The following is a 19,925-nucleotide window of genomic DNA, read 5'->3' as shown; positions in this document are numbered from 1 at the left end:
AATAAAGGTAAAGACTAATCAAGAAAATCCCAAATATTGAATATATATTTAAAATACTGAATATAAAATCATAAAATGATTAGAACTAATGTTCTAAAATATGAAAATGAAAACAGTTCATCATTAAAAATTGTTGAAATATCAATGTCACATCAAACACTACAGAAAACAAACTAATGGTTGCCTGTGAGATGGGAGTAGGGGAGGGGGTGCAAAAAGGTGAAGGGATTAAGAGGCACAAACTTCCAGTTATAAGTAAGTCACAGGGAAGTAATGTATAGCAGAAGGAAGATAGTCAATAACATCATAATGACTTTGTATGGTGGCAGAGAGGTCCTAGACGTAACGTGGTGATCATTTCGTGAGGCATACGTCTAATCACTATGTTGCGCACCTGAAACTAATAAAATATTGTATATTGACTAGAATTTAGAAATAAAATAAAAAACATGATATTTTTGCACACTGACCACAAGTCAGGTAATAGAGATTATTTGGTTCCACCTTTAAAGGGGATGGAATTTGCACAATATCCAGTATGGTTTAATGAAGTGCTATTTTTCAAAATATTCTGTAGGTGTTATGATGCTACATCATTGTAAAACTAATGAAATCTAGTATAAAATAAGAATTTTCAGTTTTTAATGTAAATCAAAAAGGTTAAACTTCCCAAACACTGACAAAAAAAATTTAAATGCAGAAAAAAATCAACACCTACTTCAAGATTTCAATGGTTATATGTTTCAAAATATTCTACAGAAAACTATAATTAAATTAGATTTCAGATAGTATTTTGAAAAATACTTCGTTGTCAACACTAAGTTGCTGTTTATTAAAACAAATGCATCTACAGATTCTACACTGTTACATAACTTACACAGAATTATATCATTTTTTCCAAGAAAGTCAGATTTTATGTAAATTGATATACATTAAAACTCAAAAGAAACATTAAAATGATAAACAAATCTTAATTCAAGTAAATTTCCATATTATTTCTGAATACAGGCTCCATGGTAAAAGGACTTTAAATGTTCAATTTCTCAAAAACAATAAAGTATTACTAACAAAGTTTTGTTCAAAGAATTAAATTTCTTTCTTGCATTCATTCATTCAACAGACATGCACTGAGCCACGCGCCATGCCAGGCACTGGACGTACCATTTCCAGCGAGGACAGACGGACAGCAGCGCGACGAACGATAAACTGCACGCACGCGCCGTTACGCGCTGAGTGCGACAGGACCGTGCGAGGGAGGGGAGGGCGCGGGCCCACTCGCACACACGCTTTCGCCCACTTGCACACCCGTTTTCTCCGATCGATTTATGGTCAGCCCTCCGTACCCCTGGGCTTCACGACAACGATTCAACCGACTGAAGATCGGAAGTCTATTTCGATCCGTGGCAGGGAACCCACGGGCCCGGAGGGCCAACCGTGTGTGCTGTCCCAAGCCGCTTTACGGGAGGGACTGGAGCACCGTCGAGCCTGGTGTCTGCGGCGGTCCTGGCACTGGTCCCCGGTAGATAACAGGAGACTGCGGTTTTTGAGGAGTCAGAGGGAGTAGGAGGGTGGGGGGGTACATTAGCTGAATCTAAAAAAATTATTTTATGTATTCTAGAAATATTCTTAATCTATTAAGTAATCATTTTAAATCAATATATTTTTATATCATAGTAATATGATTCTGTTGAAAAAACCATTTCCATTTGTTATAAAAACCAAAATACCGAGCCAAATTATTTCGCCACCCATCAAAGTCAACACTAACTATATTCTTAATTTATAAGTGAAAGTAGCATTACAGAAAAGAAGTTGCCCGAACAGCACTTTTTAAAGTGCGGTAAGAACTCGCCTCACGGTCTCACCTGGACGGCACTGTTGAGAAAGCAGCTGTTTTGTCCTGGCTCGTTCAGCAGGCCTTTGGTGGGGGCCAGGGACAGCATGCTCCCCGGCTGGTAGACTTTTCCAAGATTGCCCCCGGGTTTCCGTAGGAATTTTACCCACGCCATTTTCGAGCAACTTCGTTTGCATTAAAGCTAAGAATCATATACTTATGTGAAGTTTGTGATGATAAATTGGATGATATCTTGAATTGTCTGTCCACTTAAAGTCACTGCAGTCTATTATAATGTAAGTTTCCAAGTTCATATCTTTCCTGATGCTGTAAATTTCGAGGACTTTGTGAAGTCAAAACAGGGTACATAAACATTAAGTTTTGAAAGTTAAAAAAGAAAGCTATCTTAAACAAAGCCTCAAAGATTTTTATATGTGTTAAATTGTATAAGAGATTTGTATAGTTTAAAATGAAAAAGATTTTTTTAAACTGGTAAAAATGTCAATGAACAAATCATTTTCTTTAAAACACAAGCCATTTGTCTTGATGGAGAGGTGGCATCTGGCATGACTCCTTTGGTCACTGCTGTCCTTATGGTCTCTTAATGAGGAAGAAGGCTCTCCCTTTCCTGGGTGAAGTTACCAAAGATGACTCCATATTTCATACCCACGTAACCTCAAAGCAAACCTACAAGGAAGAAAAGAAATGTTTAAATAAAGGTAAAGACTAATCAAGAAAATCCCAAATATTGAATATATATTTAAAATACTGAATATAAAATCATAAAATGATTAGAACTAATGTTCTAAAATATGAAAATGAAAACAGTTCATCATTAAAAATTGTTGAAATATCAATGTCACATCAAACACTACAGAAAACAAACTAATGGTTGCCTGTGAGATGGGAGTAGGGGAGGGGGTGCAAAAAGGTGAAGGGATTAAGAGGCACAAACTTCCAGTTATAAGTAAGTCACAGGGAAGTAATGTATAGCAGAAGGAAGATAGTCAATAACATCATAATGACTTTGTATGGTGGCAGAGAGGTCCTAGACGTAACGTGGTGATCATTTCGTGAGGCATACGTCTAATCACTATGTTGCGCACCTGAAACTAATAAAATATTGTATATTGACTAGAATTTAGAAATAAAATAAAAAACATGATATTTTTGCACACTGACCACAAGTCAGGTAATAGAGATTATTTGGTTCCACCTTTAAAGGGGATGGAATTTGCACAATATCCAGTATGGTTTAATGAAGTGCTATTTTTCAAAATATTCTGTAGGTGTTATGATGCTACATCATTGTAAAACTAATGAAATCTAGTATAAAATAAGAATTTTCAGTTTTTAATGTAAATCAAAAAGGTTAAACTTCCCAAACACTGACAAAAAAAATTTAAATGCAGAAAAAAATCAACACCTACTTCAAGATTTCAATGGTTATATGTTTCAAAATATTCTACAGAAAACTATAATTAAATTAGATTTCAGATAGTATTTTGAAAAATACTTCGTTGTCAACACTAAGTTGCTGTTTATTAAAACAAATGCATCTACAGATTCTACACTGTTACATAACTTACACAGAATTATATCATTTTTTCCAAGAAAGTCAGATTTTATGTAAATTGATATACATTAAAACTCAAAAGAAACATTAAAATGATAAACAAATCTTAATTCAAGTAAATTTCCATATTATTTCTGAATACAGGCTCCATGGTAAAAGGACTTTAAATGTTCAATTTCTCAAAAACAATAAAGTATTACTAACAAAGTTTTGTTCAAAGAATTAAATTTCTTTCTTGCATTCATTCATTCAACAGACATGCACTGAGCCACGCGCCATGCCAGGCACTGGACGTACCATTTCCAGCGAGGACAGACGGACAGCAGCGCGACGAATGATAAATTGCACGCACGCGCCGTTACGCGCTGAGTGCGACAGGACCGTGCGAGGGAGGGGAGGGCGCGGGCCCACTTGCACACACGCTTTCTCCCACTTGCACACACGCTTTCGCCCACTTGCACACCCGTTTTCTCCGATCGATTTATGGTCAGCCCTCCGTACCCCTGGGCTTCACGACAACGATTCAACCGACTGAAGATCGGAAGTCTATTTCGATCCGTGGCAGGGAACCCACGGGCGCGGAGGGCCAACCGTGTGTGCTGTCCCAAGCCGCTTTACGGGAGGGACTGGAGCACCGTCGAGCCTGGTGTCTGCGGCGGTCCTGGCACTGGTCCCCGGTAGATAACAGGAGACTGCGGTTTTTGAGGAGTCAGAAGTTATACGTGGATTTTTGACTATAATCGGGGCTGGCACCCCTAAGCCCCGCGTCGTTTAAGGGTCAACTGCATAATGTGAGACGGTTTGCACTTTTAAACAGGAGTCGCAGCAAGTCTGAGGCTGCCAGTGCACCAAAATCTGAAGCGAAGATGCCACCTTGGAGAGTGAACAGCCTGCTGGCGTCTTGGAGGAACAGTAAGAAGCCCAGTGTGGCAGCAGAGGAGAGAAGGTGGGAGGACGGGAAAGAGCGACCTCGTGGGGCCTCACAGCCCTTTGTAAGGACTTGGGCTTCAAACTCTGGGCGAAAGTCCTCGAGTTTCATCTGCACAGCACAAAAAGGTGAGAGACGGAATGGCACAGGGCAGTTTGGTACCACAGACCAAACACCCACGAAGACAGCAAGCATCGAGGGCTAAGAAGGAAAGTACCGGTCCCTAGAGAAGTAGTCAGGCGGCGTTTGTCTCCAGCCCCACGTACCACGTCATCGCTCATTAGCTGCTTGGTCTTAAGACGAATCCGTGTCATCTCTGATTCATAGCTTTGTCCTCTATAAACTGGGGGTGACACTACTAGCCCTGATTACCATAGCTTAGATGTTTCAAGAATTATAAAACACTACATTATGTTAGTTGTTTTCTTCTTTTTATTTTAACTCTATGGGTTGCAACCTCCTCTAAAGTGATCTAAATGATCCCAAAACCCTTCATACAAATTAAGTGTTCAGTACATGTAGTCATGACTTCATGACGTCTGTACTGGTAGTGGATTCATATTTTTAATGGAAGAATCCTTTTGAAGTGAGATCCTTCCACCAAGCACTTATTAGGCACCAGGTGTGCACCACTAAGCTGCACTAAGAAGGCACAGGAAGCAACCCCACCCTCAGCGAGCTCAATGGGTGAGGAGCACAGGCAGACAGAACTTTAAAACCCTGGATTCCCTTCCCGTGCAAGATGTCAGACCGGTGTGTGCTCCAGGCCCCTCTCCAACACAACTCTGGAGATGACACAACGCAATAGACAGTCCCGTGAGAAACAGGGAGGGCAGAGGAGAGCAGGCCTCGGAAAGACCGCGCCCCCAGGTGAGGCAACAGGAAGCTCCACTGGGAACCAACTCTCAAGCTGCACCTCTCCCAACCAAGCCCTATTTCCCCACCCCTACTCCCTGAAGACATCGGAAGAAACACAAATTATTGCCAGTGCTTTCACCTTCTCATGTAAATACTGCTAAGTTTATTACTTGGTGCTCCCAGGAAAAAGAGAAGCGGACACTTGCAGAATCCAAACACTACGACAGAAAGGCCTGTGCCAAGGGACAGGACGAACAGACCACAGGGAACACAAACGTAAGCTTAGTAAGTACCCGCCAGTCCAATATAAGCACATTTTTTAAAAACTACTGAGATTAAAAAAAAGAAAGATGATTTAACTAGCAAAATGAGTAGAAAGGAAGATCATATTAACAAGTGGTAAACTCAGGTCAAGAAATTCTCCTACGAAACATTAGAAAAGGGAAAAGGAAGGGGATAATTTGAATATTTTCAAACGGCTAAGAGACATGGATGAAATCTAAAAGTGTGCTACTGAAAAGAATAATAACCAAGTTGGGTTTATTCCAAGAATGCGAATATAATTCTACCAACTCTTTCGATAAATATTTGGGAGAGTGCAGGAAAGAGCTAACACAGCAACACTCATAACAGCTGAAAGGTGGAAAAAACCCGAATGTCGATCAACCAATGAGGGGATAAACAAAACGTGTGTGTGTGTGTGTGTGTGTGTGTGTGTGTGTGTGTGTGTGTGTGTGTGTGTGTGTGTCTGTGCGCGCACGCGTGTTCACACGATGGAATGTGATTCGGCCACCACAAGGATGGAGTACTTACCCGCACTACAACATGAGCACTGACAACATCTGCTAAGTGAAAGAAGCCAGTCACAGCAGACCACATATTATATGATTCCACTTTGCAAAATGTCCAGAAAAGGGAAATCTACAGACAGAGTGATCTGCGGTTGCTTAGATTCGGGAAGCGGCGTCTGCAGCGGGTAGGGAGTGACAGCTAAAGGGTACGGGGATTCTTTCTGACGTGATGAAGATGCTCTAAAATCGTGGTGATGGATGTACATTTCTGTGACTCTACTAAAACTACTGAATTGTACACTTCAAATGAGTGAATTGTTTGGTATATAAATTGTATTTCAATAAAGCTACTTAAAAAAAGAAAAAAGGGAAAAGAAAAGACAATCCAGCAGGCCACAGACTACTATCCTTAGAAAACTCTGCTTTCAAAGTATTAGCCTTTGGAACTCGGGGTTCTGGGAGGATCCCAATAACTGCTGAGGTTGGTCACTGCACCTAAACTATGCAAACAATGTGGCTTATCCCAAACACCTGCTTTCCTCAGGAAGTCTGGAATTTTGTTATGTCCTAGGCAGAGGATGTCTATGTGATCACCCCTGATAAAAACCTAAGGCACTGAGTCTCTAAACAAGCTTCCTGACAGACAACATTTGATATATGTCATCACAATTCGCTGCTGAAGGAATTACTGTGTCCCATATGACTCCACTGGAGAAAACTATTGAAAGCTGGTGCCTGGTTCCCACCGGACTTCTCCCCGTGATCCTTCTTGGTTTGCTGACTTAATGTCCTTTCGCTGTAATAAAGCAGACAGGCCAGTGACTGCGACTGCACGCTGACCGCTCTGGTTCTCCTAGACGATCACCCAACTTGGGAGTGGGAGGAACTCGGACACCCCAACACAGAGCCATTCCAACAGAGAGATCAAGAGCCGCTGCATTTCTATCAGGCTCCGGCAAAAACTTAAACAACCGTTGGTGGGGATAAATAGAAAGAGGTACTTTCCATTATCGTTGACTAATAGGAAATGTAATTATACTATAACACCCTATGGCAATATTCTATCAGCCTGGCAACAACTATTAAAATAAAAAAGAAACTCACTTCAATCTAAACGAAACCCAATACTGAAAATCTATGCCCTCAAAATGAAAGCATTCCTTCATTGACATATATCAGGTAGGTACGATGGATAAGGAAGTAAACAAAATAAATGCCCATAAATAGGGACATAATATGACAGGGTGTTTTTGAGTGACAAAGGTAAAATGTAATATGATCCTATTTTGGTAGAATAATATATGTGTGAACATATACGTGCTTTATGAGCAGTAGAGCAAGGAGCAGTGCGTCTATGTGTAACTGAAATGGGAACAGACAGCCGAGCTAGAAAATTAAAGTGGGGAAACATCTCGTACTAAAATCAACAGCTATGTGTCTACTCATCACATTTGTGTATTATATGAGTTATGGGTGCATCTAAATATACGCAAATACGAAATTCAAACAAAAGTGACATACGAGGAAGGATTACAGTAAGGAGCATAGAACTGAAGACTAGAGGCCCTCTGATAAACAAAACCACTGCCACGCTGCCCATGGAGGAACTGGAAAAGACTTAGAAAATGCACGAAATGAAATTTACGAAACAACCTTCGAAAGATTAATTTTAGGTAATAAGGAAATACTCTCCCATCACCAACAAAAACAGCAAATTATAAGTAATTTTCAATGTTTTGCACTTTTTTTACTCTATTTCTTTGTGTCCCACACTATTTCTTGTGGCTTTTACCTACATGCTCGTTTCCACAGTAACTAGAGAAAGACAAGGGTGTGTGTATCCAGAATACAGAGAATGGGCATTAAAGACAATGGCTGTGGCAGTGTGCTTTAAGACATGCTCCCCAGAGGAGAAGCATAGCAAAGACGGCATGCCCTAACACTTCTGTGCCTTCACAAGGCCCCAACCTGAACTCCTGCTTTACTTAAACCTATTCCCCATCGCAGCTGCTGGGAACATCATATTTCATGCACTCAGAACCCACATCTTGGTACCATCTTTGACTCCTCCTGCTCACACACTCTAGTCAGAGTGGGACCGATTCCCACCACTGCTGCCCTGCTGTTCTCACTGCAGCCGCCATCAGGCCCGGACGGCTAGAACAGCCCCCAGTCTCCTCGCTTCTGCCCTTCCCGCCTGCAGCCTTCCCTCAAGCGTACACTAAAAGGTCCCTCTAAAATTAAATCACGATGGAATACTACTCCTCTGCTCAAAACCTGCAACGGTTCTTTATTACATCCAGAATAAAACCCAAAGAGTCTCTATCATGGTCTGTAAGGCCCTATGCCACCTGCTAAGAATAAAAAAAACTTTCTTCTACACTCTCATACCACTTCTGACACCGGATATGTGGGCTCTCCACAACAAGCAAGTCTCTCATTCTCAGAGGACACCAATTGCACACAGGGTGTCTTCCAATTTACTTCAGTTCTGACACTATCTACCTGAAGTTAGTGTCAGATCTCACAAGTCAAGGGCTCATTCCCTTAGACGACCTTCCCACTTCAGATCAACCACACGTCCCAAGCTGTCACCTGTACTGATCGACCGCCTCTAAGTTGGGGCTCCCACAACCTCTCCATGGGTTCGATTAATTTGCTGGCAGGGCACAGAATTCGGGAAAACAGCTTACTGACTGATTCCAGATGATAAAGGATACAACTCAGGGACAGCCAGATGGAAGAGATGCATAGTGCAGGGTAAAGTGGAAGGGACATGGAGCTTCTGTGCCCTCTCCAGACACATTGTCCTCCCTGCACCTCCACATGTTCACCAACCCAAAAGCTCTCGGAACCCCTTCAGTTAGAATTTGTTTCATAGAGGCTTTATTATACAGGCATGATTGATCAAATCATTGGCCATTAGTGATGAACTCTACCAACCTCCACCACTCTCCCTTCCTGGGGGAGGCTGAAAGTTCCATTCCTTTAATCACTGGTTGGTTCCCCTGGCAGCCAGTTCCCATGCTGAAGCTATCCAGGAGTCCCAGCCACCTGTCAGCACACACACAGAAAAACATTTCCGGATATTCCAAGGGTTTCAGATGCTGTGGGGCAGGAAATGGGTCCAGAGACCAAATCACTCTTACTGTGCCCCACCTGCCCCTCCCCATTTCTAACTACTTCCCTCTACTTTCTCCTTCCAGCTCCTGGGCCGTCTGCTACGCTGCTGTCCCTGAAGACACCATGCAAGCTCCCGCTCTACGGCCTTGCACTGGCTATTCCCGTGCCTGGAAGACACGTCCCCTGACACCCACAGGGCTCCCCCCAGCTCCCTTCTTGATGGCTTTGCTCAAAAACCACCTTCTAAACGAGACCTATACTATCTAAAATTGCACACCACCCTAACCTCCACATTCCCAAGTCCCCTCACCCTGCTCTATTCTGTTTTCTCCTTGGCATTCTTCACCCGCTAAAATACCATATAATTGACTAATTATGCTTATTATTGTTTCTTTTCCCCATCCTTAGATTGTAAAGTGAATCCCTAGCACCTAGAACAGTGCAAAATGCATGGTGGGTCCTCATTAAATACTGACTGCATGAGGCTCAGGAAATAAAGTGAAACCTCAACCAACAAACCCTCTGAAATCAGGGTCCTGACAAAGATGACCTAGACACGAAGGGTACAGGACAATCTCCCGCCACCTGGCCATGAGGCCAGCGTCAGCACTACACTGACAAAGAGACTGGATGACTCTCAGGCCTACACAGCAGTACCATACTGGAGGAAAAACCTTCCAGGAGTCTAACGGCCTGCTGGTCTGAAAATGGAGAGAACTCCCATGAGAGGGGACGAGTTTATTATGCAGGCTGAGAAGTTTAAAGAAGCCAAAGCCTAAAGTGTCTGGCGGACAGACAATGTCCTTCCTCACAATTTCACAGATAGAAGATTGGTTCTTAGCTCAGACCTTAACAACCTCTGGACATGAATTTTTTCTTTCCTTATAAAGTTGAGAAAACTTACCTTTCACCTGAAAGGTAAATTTCACTTTCCAACTTCTCTTTAGCATATGCAAATTTCGAGCATCACTATTCTTGCGCTTTGGAGCAACGAGTAAGCAAAATGGGGGTGACTTGAACACGAGCTCTGCGATAGCACGACAATCAGTGTGATAACCCAGACATCTACTTAGCGACGAATGGGTGGAGAGCATCTACAGGCTGGAGAAGCTGGAGAACGGGACAAGTCACCTTGGGATGGTGAGGGATGGTGCGAGATGTCATCACCCTACATTGTACAGTGCTCAATCAATTAAAACTCATGAATTGTCTATTTCTGGAAATTTCCATGGAACATTTTCGGACTGCGGTTGACCGTAGATAACTGAATCCACGGAAAGCAAACCAGAGATAAGGGGGGACTACTGTCTGTACAACTCTTCAGAAAAATAACTATAAACTTCTTTCATGATAATTTAAATTCATAAATAACATGATGATGCATCCAGCCACAAAAAAATAACCAGAGTACCCCAAATGCTACCTCGCCATCGCTCTCCTCGTGCCTCTGGGTCCCTGGGAATGCTCTCCCTGCCTGCGTTAGAGTCCCCTGTGCTATCCATCTAGTACTCTCTAGCACTTAAGATGACAGTACACATATCATCATCTTCAGGTGACCTTAGGTAGTCTGTCGTCCCTCTATAGCAATACGGTATAAATCTCTAACAAAAGGATGTACAAAGTACAGCGGGAACACACAGAAGAAGTAATCTACTGTCCTTTACTGGACCAGAAAATACTTCCCAGGTACGGTCACTGGGAAGTAGGAAGGGGGAGGGGAAGAGAAGAGAAGCAGCACCTCGCAAAGGTGAGAATATGAGAAAAAAGACTGTTTTACCTCTGGAAACTCAATGCAGTTGGGGGAGGACTGGAAACAGCCAGAGAGGAGTTAGAAAAGGAACATATTTCTGACCATGTTCGGGTTGTCTTATTAATTTTCAAATCTCTAGTGCCTAGCACACAACTATAGGTCAGTAAAAGTTTACTGAATTTGCTAACTCGGAAAAGCACAAAAGGTTAAGTAAAAACTTCCAAATTCCAAAGAAGAGTATTTCTTCAAACTGTTTTCTGCAGGTCAATATTCGCAAAATAGTAGAAGACTAATGTAAATATTTCCAAATTAATTTAAAAATACCATGACAACTCAGATAACTGATTTTGTTCATTAAAACATCTAAGATATTCAAATATGGTTTATGTTGCATAACATTTTATTTTCTGATAAATTACAGATACAAATATACAAGCAACTCTTCTGAAGTGACTCATGGAAAACTAAAATTCTTCAACCTGATGCAATGGTTGTAGCATTTTTGTGTGTGTCATAAACACCTTTGGTAGCCTAATGAAGCCTATGGACTCCAGAATAATGATTGTAAATGCATAAAATTAAATTCATAGAACTATAAAAGAAAGAAGAAATCACACAATCCCAAAGAAAACCAATTATATTAAAATTCAGTTCTACCCACAAGACCACAGTTCTAATCATGGATCCCAGTTTAAGAACTCCTGATAGAAGATATGGGTTAACCTGGAAAAGCAAAGAACGCACACTTTTTGCCAAAATATTCTACATACATAGTATTCCTATTATTAAAAATAAAACTCATAATAACTTGCCAAGATTAGGATTTTATATAAAGTTATTTAATATTTAAATAACTTGAAAATTTTATGTGGTAGAATGTGTTGCTTCATTTGTAGCTCCTGTTATGAGCATATACTGTAATGCAAAATTTTCCAAAATCATTGCATCTGTACAAAATGAGTAATAATATACTAACTCTACATTTGTATCATCTCTAATTTCTAGTTAGCTCTTCAAAGAAGACATAAACTATCACATTCCTCCCTTAATCCAAGAGCTCGTAAGCAACAGGAGGCTAGACTGACAATCTTTTGGGCCCTAGCACACTCTGCATTCAAAATACTTCCAGATGCAATATACGAATTACCTTGCTGTAGGTTGTCTTCGGGGTCTTTAATTAAGAAATATCTTATGGTTAAAGCTGTCAAATGACAAGATGTGCTAAGTATTTTAGTAACTAAATGTCTCGGTAGGATAGCTTAATCTATCACCTTATAGGTTTCAAACATATTTTTGGAAAATTGTAGGAGAAAGCAACATCCTCTCTACAATGGTAGTGAGTGAGCTCCAAACAGTTCCAACAAGGAAAATAACTCTGATTTTGACTTTTAAATATGTACACCACCTTAAACTAGATCAGAGTTTTCATATTTTAACTTTGTCCTGCTAAAAACTTCTAAACCAAATGATTCCAAAATTGTATCTCTTGATTCTACACACTTTGAACATTTGACACTAAATAATATAAACTGATCTTGAATCACAGTACTTACCAACTCTAATAATTTCTTGATTTTTTTCCCCTAAAGAAAAAAATAAACTAGATGGAAAAGAGTGCCCCTCTCCCATTAAAATAACTATCTTTTTAAAAACTACTTTATGTATCTTCTAGAAAAAATATTAATGAATTGATTATTAGTATCAAGTTCCGTGAATAATTTAAAGTCTATAAATATTTATAAATTACTGTTTTCAAAAATTAATAGGGAAAAAGCAAGGTCTATTCTTGCTCACTTATTTTTTACACTGTAGGAAAAAAATACACATAACTACAAGTCGGTTTAATTTGTGAGCAAATTTAAATAAATCACTTTCATGGTTTATCACCAGTAATCATAAACCTAGTCAAATGGTCCAAAGAACTCATTTTAAAATCCTCTAAAATGTAAAATAAAAACAAAGTTTGTTTTTCCAGGCTACAATTAACATCTACCTACAGTGAGTTCGTCTATTTGGAATTCTTATGACGATGGCAGACAAGTCATATATTACTTTCACAAAATAAGTTTTGTTCGTTGTTTAATTTCTCTTTGACAGGACGAAGGATCTTTGCAGAGACCATCATCATGGAACTGAAGAGAAAATAAAACTAACCATTATCAATTTAGACAAAATCCATTTCAATCTGAATTTTGGTAAGCACTTGCTACTCTTTTTAAATCCTGATAATTAGCAATGCTTTTCTTTAGAGGCCAGAACTAAAAGCGAATCAGACCCTAACTACAAAGAACTTCCTAAGTTTACTGTTAAACATCCTTTAAAAATAGCTTTGACGATTCCTAGCAAAAAACATATATATGTGTGTATATACATATATGTGTTTTTTTCCAGATAAAGAAACATTTGGCAAACTCTGCTGTCTGACAAAGCTTTCCAGTAAGTACATTTTGCAAGCGTTAATCAGACTTTGCATTGATAAAGCAAACTTTGTAGCGGGATAACAAATCCTCAGAATATGCTCAGGCTGCAGGCTCTGGAAACCCTCCCTCCAACACCTGTGCAAGTACTGCTTGTTCTCCAACGGTGTTTAAGATACTTCCGCAAACGACCCAGAAGTGACAGTTTAGACGCTAAACTTGAACTTTGCAAATTACACCTAGAAATCGTCAGCCCAAAGATTCTCATGGATCCAGCCATCTCTTGTCTCCCAAGAGGACCACTGGACCAAGCAAACCCCATTTAAAGAGCGGCTGCTGGGGGCAGGCAGGGGCAGGCAGGGGCTGGGCGGTGAGGGTCCTAAACCCGACGCACGGAGCGAACCCGCGGGACTCGGGTCCTGCCCCTGCCGTCCCTAAACGCAGCGGCGCGAAACGCCACGACCCGGTCAGCGCGGCACCTCCTCTCGACGCGCGTGCCTCGCGCCGGGCCAGGGGCGTCCCCGCCGGGCGGCCGGGGGGCTGAGGGCTGCGGGCCCGCGGGCGCCGGAACACGGCCGCGAGCCCCGAGTCCACCCCAGCAGTGAAGGGCTCTGGCGGGCGCGGGGCTGGAACGAGGGTCTCGCCGTCAGGCCCAAGGGGGTCGCACGTCTTGGACCTTCATCCTGGGGCCGGTTCCGGAGACTCACCTGCGCTCTGCCCTCTCGGCCAGGGGAGCGCGCGGTCCAGGTGGAGAAGTCAGGCCTTCCACTCCCACAGGGCTCCCTCCCGCTGGCCCGGCGCCGACACCAGGCTGCCACGCCGACGCTCACCGGGAACTGGAGCAGAGGCGCCCAGGCTCCGCCGCCCAGAGCGCGACCCGGCGCACGGAGCATGCGCACACGCCCGACTCCCAGGGACCAGTCAGGGCCGTGACACCTGCGGCCAACAGGTCCGGGCAGCGCCGCCCCGCCCATCGCCTCGCGCCCGCCCCGCCCCTCCCCGCCCCTCAGCGCTGGCCCCGCCCCCGCGCGCGATTTCAGGCTTCGGGACCTGCGAAACTGTATTCCCGCGGGGGTTCGATGGGGCACGCGATCCAGGAGCCTTGCTCCGAGGCGCGAGATCCCGCGAGAGCAGGAGCCTGGTGGTTTTTCTCCCGGCGGGAGCGGAGCGCTGGGTCTGGCGGTGGGAGCAAGGTGGCTGCAGGTAGGGCTGTGTGGTGTCGTAGACGGAAGGAGGGGACAGTTCCTCAGGCGGAGGTGATTGTTTCGGAGCTCCCGGTCATTTATTCGTTATTTTCTAAGCTGGAATGCGGATCCACCGAGAACTGAGCTGTAGGTTAGGTGGTGTTACCTGAGAGAAAACAGGTGTCGTCTGCCATGGAAACCCCGTGCCGGTGCGCAGTTCCCTACAGCTGTCTGTCCCTGAGTCACGACAGTGTTTGTAGTTAAGTGGCTTCCATTGGCAGGAATGTGTGGTCCCCAACTGGTTGTTTTGTGACTACTAATAAAATGAAAGCTTTAATAAACGTGTTGACCCGGTTAATGGTTAATTGTGGTAAGAAAAATTTGGCTGCCTCCTTACCGTGTTTTCGAACAGGTTTTAAATTACGAGTTATTGCTTAGGAATTAGGCTAAACTCGGTTGCGTAATAAATTGTTTCTTAGGAATACTAGAAGATAAACCCACTGCCATCTTTAGTATCAAAATTTCCTCTCAATAAATAAGGTTCTGGAACTCATCCCAAAGATGGTGCAGGTAGAATATACAGGTTACAAAAATTAAGCTCGTAGGTAACACTAAAAGTTTATTTTGAAGAAATATTTTAGGTCGAAATGGGTGAACGGTGCTTGAGACTGAATCAAAGATAATTTACTGAGCATTTACTGTGTTCCTTTTAGTGAATTAGGCACTGAAGGGAATACATTGAGATTTAAGACATGATTCCTGCCTTCAAGAAATTTAAAACTTTTGGAGGAGGAGGGAAAAAAACTCTCCATTTAAAAAAATAGAACAATAATGACACCGTTAACGCTCCCCATGGCTTCGCTAGTGCCACTGTCTGCTGGTTCTGCAGCTGCCTGCCTGGTGCACTTTAAACATTGTTCCCCCTTCCGTGTGCCCTCTGTGTTCCCAAGCTCTCCATTTCGGTGTTGTTGATTATCCACTTCTCCTTGAGCACTCTCCCGCCCCCATCATGGACGTACCTACCAGGGACTCCCAAATGTATAGCTTCAGGTTAGACTCTTTTAAGCAACAGTATCTTCATCTGGATTTCACACAGTTACCTTAAATATGTCTCAAATTGACATTGGCATTTTTATCAGTCCCTACTCCTGACGCTGTCTCTCCCCATCTATATGTGACCTGGCCCATGTTCATTCCCTGTCTCAAATCTTAGCACCCATTACCCAAGTCAGAAATCCATGAGTACCCCTATATTACATTTCCTTCATTTCCTCTATCCTATTACCAAATTCTCTTGACTCTTACCTGCTTTAGTATCTCTCAAATCCACCCATCTTTTGGATCTCCACTTTCACTGGTGTAGTCCATCAAGTAATCACCATCATCTCCTAACTCATCTCCCTTGGACTGCTGCAATAGCCTCTGCTTATTTCCCACTCCTACCCAGCCTCCATTCTATTAATGATTTTTCTAACATGAAGATGTGATCGCAATATTCCTCTGCCAAGGTTTTGTCAGGCACTCCCAGTGGACCCCCTCATGATCTGGCCCCAGACTGTTGACCTCACCTACCGTTCTTGTCCATTTGCTCCACACTAGCCATAGCGAGCTCCTTGCTCTTCCATGTTTTAACTGGTTTCTCTCAAGATCCTTCAGGTCTCAGTTGAATACTTATCTCCTCCGGGGAACCCTTTATAACTTTCTAAGACAGACTTGCTCTTCCTCCACCTTCGTAGACTTATTTCTCATAACAATTATGTTGCACTGTAATTCTTGTTTTGCAAATGGAACCGGCAGAGCAACCCCGACCTCCACTCTTGAAAAAAAAAAAATAATATGAGCTATGGGTAATAAAGACTCATGCTTTCACTCTTCCTCATTTAGAAATTACAGAAGCATGCCCATGCAGTTCACCCTGCTCAAGGATTCGACTGAACGCTGACTGCACTTTCGGCCAGTTCTTGGCATACTCTAAGTATTGAGTTTTAAATGATAGATTTATAATAGGTCACAAGTTAAGTGCCATGAGGTCATCTGAAGCAAACATGAAAAAAAAGCAAAACTGACATTGCCTTGCATATTAGGACAGGAGTTGCTCCCAGATAACTGGCTAGGAATGTCATGACATAGGTTTTAAATGTATTGCCTCGAGAATTACCATTTGTCCTTGAGGGCTGTGTGAGTGTTGATTCAACAGTCAGTTATTGGGTAGGCGCAAACTTAGGTAGAAGGATCTCTACGGCTCACACCGATGTGAGATCATGAGAGAGTAGGCCTGGAGCACCGAGGACCCGCTTATGTGGTTCAGCCGAGGCCTAGCCAAAGGTTTCATCACGCTTACACACATAACTCAGACCTTGGGGCTGGACCCGCCCTATCGCTGATGACTGCTAGGGTAATAGTGATCTGTCCTGAGGAGCTGTGACCCAATAGTTCCTGGAGGTGATCAGCAGTTGAAGGTGTGGCAAACTGTGACTGAGCTGGGTGGGGAAAAGTGACATGAGGCACAGAGAAGAAGTAGCTGAGTGGCTGACTCAAGATTAGACACTAGACAAACTCCTTGTTCCCTAAATGCATTAAGGAAACAAAGAGGGCCAAAATATTTTATTTCCTTACTAACTAAGCTCCTAGAGAGCAGAGACCATTGCCATATTTCCAGAGCATAGCATAGTGCCTGGCTCAGGTACTGAACCCTACATGCTCAGTGGATAGAGTGAAAAATTGGACGTTTTATTGATTTTTTAGAGAAGAGAGACATCTGTGCTGACATGAATTGTTGGGGAGGGCTTCTGTGGGAGATCAAGTGTGAGCTTCAGCTTGGAAGGGTCATAGGTAGGCATATTTGAAGGCACTGAGGAAGATGCATAACTACATCAAGAGCAAGGTTTTAGAAACTAATGAACAAGGCCCTTGCAGGGCTATAATGGGAAGCCTTTGCAAGTTCTTGAACAAGGTGATTAGTTTGGAATTACATACAGAAGGTTTGTAGGGGAGATTGTAGCAAGGCAAGAAAATGACCTAAACCAGTACAGTTCCAGAGAAGTGTCCAGGCTGTGACTTGAGGATGAGGTCATCAGAACAATGTAGTCACCATCAACTACTCCCTCCTTGACAGGCTCACATCCCAACTGTTGTGACTCCATCCTCTGCTGGCTTTGTTCCAACCTCATTGGCCGCTCCTTTTCAATCTGCTTTTCTCTTACACTTTCAATCTACTTTTATCTTGTAAATGGTGATGCGCCTCAGTGCCTGGCCCTGGAATCTCATTAGTCCATTTAACCCGTTGCCCGTTTAGGAAAAAAAAGTGCAGCTCTGGCAGCGTTAATTTAATTTTACAGAAACATGCTCTTTGAGGCTGAAGCAAATCCAACTGGTTTTCAATGTGAAAATAAAATACAAAAACTGTTGTTTGAGTTATTTTGAAACAGAACTTGTCTCTTATCCTAATGTAACAGAAATGTATATGATCAGTATTTAATAATTTTTTATGTGGTAAATTTCAAAGCACGGAACAACACAAAGTGGAACATCTAGGATTTGACATTTTCAGACATCGAGAATTACTATTTTTTGTAAATAGAAAACCACTACTAAAAACAATGCTGTAAACAGAATGATGTCATTTGTTTCCAAAGACTATCGATACACTAGAGCGATGCAAAAAATAATAATAAAAGTGAGATATTTCATGGCAATCTTTGGGGGTAAGATCAGGACTGTCATCCACAAATTATCTCGGGATAAATGCTGCAGCCCCAAGTGCTGCCAGCTAGTATTCTCAGGGCAAATGAGAAATGGGTTAAAATGTAGACATATTATTCCCCAACTTGAAATTATTCAGTGACTTACCACCTACATAAAATAAAATCCAAATGTCTGCCAAGGCCTACAGACCCTGAATGAGCTGCCCTTACGTCCCTAACAGCATCTCATGCTATTCAGGGCTTTGCATTCTTCATTCTATCCCTATGCCTAGAACAGTGGTTCCCAACTGGGGGTGATTTTGTCTTCTAGGGGATGTCTGGCAATGGCCAGAGTCATTTCTGGTTTCCCAGCTGGGGATGAGGGGTGAGAGGTAGACACTGCTTTTGGTATCCAGTGGGTTGAAGCCAAGGAAGCTGCTAAACATCCTGCAATGGACAGGACAGTCCCTCACAACAAAAGAGTTTTACATTTTATGGTCCAAAGTGTCAACAGTGAGAAACCTTGGTCTACAATACTCAGGCACACCCCTGAATCTCCTTGTGGTGGACTCTGTTCATCCTCCACACCTCAGTTTTAAGTTCACCTTTTTAAGAAAGCCATCCTAGAACTCCCTGCTTATCTCTATCACAGTGTCCTGTTAATTTACCTCATATCATTCATCACAACCTGTGACTGGTTTGCTTATTTATTTGCTTACTTATTGTCGTTCTCACATGAAGCAAACTACATGAAGGGCCTGTCTGTCTTGATCACCGTTCTGTAAAGTCGGCTACAATGGCACAGAGTAGGCATCAATAAAGAGTTGTTTACCACCTGAATTAGTATCTGCAATAAGACACTGAATGGAAACTTAACAAAAAGACTTTCTTTTATGCTTTTTCTTTTTTCCTGTAAGATCGAAATACACAGTTACCAAGAGAGCAGAGTGAAGACGCCTGGAATTAAGCTGTCACGACCAGTAGTGTTTCCTGGGAGGCTGCAGCCTGCTCTCAGAATCCAGATGCGCTCCACGAACACCCTGTTGTCCTGAGTAGCTTCTCACAGTCAGAACCAGATGCAGGATAATATTATGGCCAAATCGACAACAGTCTGTGAGGTGCTAAATATCAGAAAGAAAAGAAAGAGGTAAGAGAGAATAGTACCAAAAAATGAGATAAAATTATAGTATTGTTAATCAAGTGATAGAAGGTTAGAAAACCTAATTTTTTAATATGTGCATATCTGAAAAAAACTTTTAAAAAATGCGTTTGGAAGTGTCTAGTTAAGACACGTTTTGATTCTTTCAATTAAAGAAGTTATCTATTGTGGACATATATGCTTCATCTTTTTCTGCTTTTGGTAATAGATACAGACCACTTAACCACAGGGTGGGCATAATCTGAGTCTGGCATTTCACTCCTCTCTGGCTGAAATGATTAGTTTGGGGGTGATTCAGGCTAACCAGCATCCTTTCCAAGGAGTTTTCGAATGAGAGCTTGCAGGAGAGATCCCTTTTTTCTCTGATCGCAAAGTTGTAAAGATGTGAACTCAGAGCTGCTTGTGGCTATGTGCTTTGCCATTGAGTGTAGCTGGTCTAAAAGAATAATGTAAGATGGGGGGAGAGAGGGAGAGAGAGTCCCTGAAGGTCCTCTACCCTCTTACAAAGTAGGAATTCAGGAGCACTGGACTCCTCACAGCTAGGCAGCATGACGTTTTGTTGAACATCAGAAGATCAGATTCAATATCCATGGCATCTTAACCAACTCTTCCTCAGCTGTAC

The 19,925-nt window shown here is 42.4% G+C and overlaps 1 long non-coding RNA gene across 5 annotated transcripts in view; it reads left to right on the top strand.

Annotated features, from left to right (window-relative positions):
- Positions 1-14,330: 14,330 nt before the first annotated feature.
- LOC105299161 overlaps positions 14,331-19,925 on the top strand; it is a 70,537-nt gene continuing 64,942 nt past the window's right edge. For all 5 annotated transcript variants that reach the window (XR_896502.2, XR_002782914.1, XR_002782912.1 and 2 more), the window contains exons 1-2: positions 14,331-14,480; positions 19,062-19,291. This is a non-coding gene — a long non-coding RNA (uncharacterized LOC105299161). The remainder of the gene's footprint in view (positions 14,481-19,061; positions 19,292-19,925) is intronic.

This window comes from Pteropus vampyrus, unplaced genomic scaffold (assembly GCF_000151845.1).
Source record: "Pteropus vampyrus isolate Shadow unplaced genomic scaffold, Pvam_2.0 Scaffold174, whole genome shotgun sequence".
NCBI lineage: Eukaryota > Metazoa > Chordata > Mammalia > Chiroptera > Pteropodidae > Pteropus > Pteropus vampyrus.
Note: the sequence above shows the minus strand (reverse complement) of the source record. Positions and strands in the feature narration are given on the sequence as shown.